Here is a 5,611-nt window from a genome sequence, read left to right as displayed (position 1 = left end):
TAAAAAACCGGTAGAAAGACTAATGTTTGAACTCATTATTTTCTGTTACTACAGCAAAGGTACCAAAGAAATAAAATTTATAAAATAAAAGCGTAACATAGGCACTGTATTAAATAAAATTTAAAACAGTGTGCCATCAGTGTTGTAAATTATTTTATCAACATTTACCAAACTATTCGAATTATAACAATTAGTTTCTGAGTGAGAATTATTGAAATAGACAATAGTAAAAATTATGAACTACGAAGTATTGTAAGACATCATCTTATCTAAACATGAGTGGAAAAAATATCAAGAAAAGTCTTAACTACAAAATCTTGTTTAATTTTATAACCAATAAAGGATATCCTATATTCGAAGTAGCAAAAGTTACTTAGCTCGCATCTTCTGTCCTGAAATTTTAAAGTTACAACTACAAAACTATTATCCCTCCTGCTGTTCAATATGGATGCGAAAAGTGGTCTCTTACAGTAAGGAAGGAACACCGCCTCAAGGTTTTTGAAAATAAAATATGCGGGCCAATGAAGGATGAGATAAACGGAGAATTTAAAAAAACTTTTTTTTTTTACCCCCAACCTGGTTATTTCTGACATACGGGAGGGTGAGTTATCTAGAGGTTACCAAGCTATCCTAAAATAAACAAAATTAAAGATATTTTAGAGGAAGATTTTCCTAAAATTCGGCATTTAAGCCCTTAGACTATTTCAATGAAGATAAAACCTACCTAGTATTAAAGATCACTTAATTTCTCGTTGATTCGTTTGGGCCAGCCGTTTTGGGGAAAATCGAAAAAATGTGAAAAATCGATTCTATGAAGTGGCAATGTTGGTCAATCGATTTTAGTGAAAACATTGCAGTCATGTCCCAGGTATATCCCCGCCTTAAATATGTGATTTCAGTTTCGTACGACTTAGCGTTTTTGAGCTTTTTTCATTTATTTATTTCATTCATCATTTCGCGTGACTTAGTTATTTGGACTTACGGGACCTCGGAACGTTTATTACCGTCGAAAATTCGAATTAAAAATATTGCAAGATTACAATACTTTCCCTTGGTATATATTCTATATAAAGGTTAGCAAAATTAAAATTGAGAAAAATCTTGGGAGTTAAGAGTAGAAAAGCTTTTAGTGAAATGAAGTCTTCAATTAAATAGCTAAAAAAAAAAAAAACAGAATGGGAGGTTTCTAAGGAAAATTCCAATCTATTTTTTAATATAATGTTCATATAACCTAAACGAAGGCTTCGTTTTTCAACAAAAAAAATATCGACCACTTCTAAGAATTTTCACATACTTTTTTATAGAATACAAATTATGTAGGTTGATTATTTATTTAGTTGATTATTTCCAACAATGAATCTTAGTAAAAACAAGAAAAAACATTTAACTTTGCCCAAAATTTTGAAGATTTAACTTTCAAAAAACGCAGAATAGAAATATATTTTTAAAAAAAAGATAAAATTTAATATCAAATACCATATGTAAAATAAAATAAAAAACCTAAGTATTCATTTTTTTAAAATTATGTAATTAGAATTTCTGTTGGGTACCATATTTCGAATCATTTCATTTTAAAAAAAAAATGAGCCTAAAAAAAAATAATAATAAAATAGAAACCCACTATTCCATGATTCGGTTATAGCTAACCCATAAAAAAAGATGTACAAACTTTATACTCATTGGGATAAATATAAACGTTCTAATATAAAAGGTAGGGGTTTTACAATTTTAGCTACTTTCTTAATGCTGTTCAATTTTACTGATATTTTAACTTAAGTCTCCTATTCCCGTTTAAATTAAATGTTTCAAAGGTGATAGGGCACCGTCGCCAAAAACCCCTCCACCGAGACCTGGGAGGTGGCACAGCACGGTTCCCTTTGTCGACGTCCTCGACGAGGGAAGGGCTTTAGACCCTTAAAGTCTGAAGTCAATTTTTTTTTTTCATCATTCGACCAGCGGAACAGCCCCTCCCCGTTCCAATAATCCACTGGCGTAAGCCTACTATGTTTACTACCTCACTGGACCCTTCACCTAATCTTATAATGCCAAAACGCAATCAAAGGGATCTATCATACCCAGCTGTACTTTTTCTATTTTCTTACCTCCTGGAACAAAGAAATAAGCATTAACGAATATATACAACAGAAAAATGATATGTACATATACCGGCTATTAGATCATCTTGTTTTGCCGGGATGGCATTATAAGAATGGTTGCCGGGTCCGATGAAGACGGTGTCATCAGTGATGGCATATATTTGCCTGGATGCTCACTAGGAATAGGGAGGGGCTATTCCTGTTGGTGGTGTTGAAGTGATGACTTCAGGCTGCTGAGCCAGAAGGTCCCTCCCAAGGCGAGGACGTCGACCAGGGGGACAGTGCTTTGCCACCTCCTAGGTCTTGGTGGAGGAGCGATCTCCCGGATTAGAGGGTTGGCACAGGCTTTCAGCCCATCAGCATACCTCCCTATATGTAAGTATCATTATCCAATTTAAATTTTCAGGAGGGTACAAAAAAAAAAAAGGGGGGTTTAATGAACTTTAAAATGCCACAAGGCAATCGGAGAAATTACAAACTATCAGATATACATTTACATAACTACCTGTATGTATTCAATTACCTATTTCATCAGGGGGGGAGGTTAGTGGACAGTCAAAAAAGGGGTTTAGTGGGGCAGGTAGCCCGGGATGGATTACCTTCTATTATTATTGGTGCTATGATCTCTTGAGAATGATTTATGATTGATATCTATCTATAGCAAATATGCATTTCCTCATTACACATTCACTTACTACTTCTATCTAACTAGCTATCTACTTATTCTTATCAGTTACTATTACCATATTAGGTACCTTTCCGAAACGTTTTAGCTTGATAGTAATAATAAATCGGTTTGCAGCCTATCTGCCACAGGTATAAAAGTAATTGGCCTATATCTACGTCAGCTACTTGTATCTAAAATATCTATGATTTTTTTTCTCTCGCACAGTTTTCCAAATATAGTCACTTTTTTAATGTTGATATTTTTTACTGATATTCTTTATATTAGTTGCTAAACTCTCCCCCCCCCCTATAATTGTATCTACAATCTTACGGATTCAACTCCACTTGAAGTATTCAATGCTAATATAGCTCCTACATTTTAATTACTTCGCTTAATATATTTACCTCTAGCTTCCAGGCAGGTCCTGTGTCCAGATCATATGCGCAAACTACCTCCAGACCCCAACGAGAGCGACTGACAAAGCGTCAATAGACAATGCTCAAATCGTTATTTTTTACAAACAATAGATGAAGCAGAGTGTTTTATTTGGCTTTGTTGAGGGCTAACCCAGGGTTATCAACTGCAAAAGGTTCCATCAATCATGCCCTTGCACCTATTGAGTAGGAAGCATTGTTGTTTGGGACCCGTGAAAAATAAGTGGGTTCAATGACTTTACATGATTAATTTAATAGTCATAAGGATCATCTATTCTGAAAAAAAAAAAAAAACCTAATAGAAAATACTTTTGAAATTCTTTTTAAGGTAAAGAAGTGACTAAAAAATATACTATTAGAATGAAAACAATTTCAAGTGGTCGATCGTTAATTGTTAATCGATCACAACACAAGACACAGTTGAAGGAAATGCTTTCTTGGCTGAGATTCTAAAAGAGAAGGAAGAAATTTAAACATAAAGAAAATAAGATATATTTTTTTTTAATATTGACTTATTAGTTTATATGGTTTAATGTCCTTGTACACACCAACTAACAAGAAGCCATAATGAGACAGTCGCCGATTTTAATCAACTTTTCTTCGGTGATCCTATATCTAAAATAATTGGCGTTCGTTTTAATAGACTCTAGGATTCGAAAGGATTATTCAATTTATTAAATTTATTATATTACATAATTTTAGCAACTTTTTATATCATTATTTTCGTCCTTGGCTCTAGACGAATTTCAAGGTTATTAAATACCAAAAGATTTGTTTTCCAATAGGAAATAAGAAAGCAAATATTTAAAGTTTAAATGTAAAACCCTTAAATAAAAACTTTTAATAGCAATTAAGTTTATTATTTGATTTTTATTTAAGAAACATACAATTTTTAATAACTTTAACTCAACTCAACCAATCTACATGAAACATAGCAGAGGGCTTAGGTCCTAAAAACAATAGAGAATGGAATAAGCCGGGTCTTCGTAAACAAATTAGAACACTAGATATAAAATTTAATCTTTGGAGAGTTTTTTGTTATTTGAACTACTTTTTCTCCCTTACAACGGTATTTTTTTATTTATTGATATTTACAACTGTATAAAAAATACAACAAGCAAATTTGATCATAATGACATAATGATAATGATACGATACAGCATGTAGAGAAACTACTCAGTAGTAGGACTCTAAAAACATTTTACAATATAAGGTCACGAGGCCATTTTCTTTTCAGGTGCCTCGGAGGATTGCCAGGAATGGAAGAGAAAGCAAGGTTAGAAACTAGTGGGTTTGGGTCAAGCTCAACTCCGTATGTCCAGATGGGCCTGATTATTGTCATGTAGATCAGTCTTTTGTAATGAGTTGGAAGTTTAGACCGTTTGTCTAGCAAGTGCTGTAATAGTCGGAATCTGCGTGCAGTTTCCTGTCTTTTCAGTCTTGTGTGAGGATTCCAGGTTAGTCGTTTGTCAAGGTGTAGTCCAAGATAACGAATCTGTTCTACAAGGGTATGAGCCGCATTATTAAAGTATACTGTTGGGCAGTCGGCTGGTTTACGACGAAGAGTAAATGTGATTTATTTTTATTCTCCAATTTCGACACCATTCTTCGAGGGTTGTGATATGGGACTGGAGAGTTTGGGATGCAATCAAAGGGTTATTACTAACTGTGAGCACACATGTGTCATCAGCATACGTGGTAAGGATAGTGTTATGAGTTGGCGGGATGTCAGCTGTATAGACGGTGTAGAGGATGGGACCGAGGATACTACCATGAGGAACACCAGCGGATTGAAAATAGAGTGATGAATAGGAACCATTGTGGTTTACTTGGAATAATCTATTAGTAGGAAAGGAACGAATAATGAGAAAATATGTAGGAGGTAGGAATTTACGGAGTTTGTAAAGCAGTCCCGGGACAACGGTATTAAATCTAAAAACTGTTGATACGGATTGGAAGAAAAGATAATCAGCTTTTCAGCGGTAGTAGCAACGTTGAATCTTCTTAATATCCAGAAGAGTTATAAATAGGAACAATGGATATCGTCAGAAAAAAATAGTCCAAAAATTTTAATTCTCATGAAATTCTTATTAAAGGTTTTAAAGGAACCTCAAAACGACTCTGGCTCGTTTTTTCTTTAAAAAACTTTTAGGTTTACTTTACTACAAGGGTCTACTGATTTTTTAATGTTGTATATATTTAAACTTATTTAATAAAATGGAAAGTATTTTTTTCTACAAATAAAAAATTAGATTGGTATAAAACAATCATGAAATTCATAGAGAGCGAAGGCAGAAACATTAGTATAAAAAATTGCTCTAATTATTTTCTGGTTTTCCCACAAAATCGGCCTGAATTATTTCTCTTTTCCGTGAACCAACGAACATTTTATATTTAGTCAAATACTTATTTCC

General features: G+C 33.5%; 1 long non-coding RNA gene across 1 annotated transcript in view; it reads left to right on the top strand.

The window, feature by feature from the left end:
- Nucleotides 1-3,754, top strand: part of LOC106683218 (uncharacterized) — an 8,624-nt gene extending 4,870 nt beyond the window's left edge. The window contains exons 2-3 of the long non-coding RNA XR_001343522.3: nucleotides 3,185-3,420; nucleotides 3,526-3,754. This is a non-coding gene — a long non-coding RNA (uncharacterized lncRNA). The remainder of the gene's footprint in view (nucleotides 1-3,184; nucleotides 3,421-3,525) is intronic.
- The last annotated feature ends 1,857 nt before the right edge of the window (nucleotides 3,755-5,611 follow it).

This window comes from Halyomorpha halys, unplaced genomic scaffold (assembly GCF_000696795.3).
Source record: "Halyomorpha halys isolate HHAL.00 unplaced genomic scaffold, Hhal_1.1 Scaffold26.1, whole genome shotgun sequence".
Lineage (NCBI taxonomy): Eukaryota > Metazoa > Arthropoda > Insecta > Hemiptera > Pentatomidae > Halyomorpha > Halyomorpha halys.
This window is presented reverse-complemented; position numbering and strand designations above follow the sequence as displayed.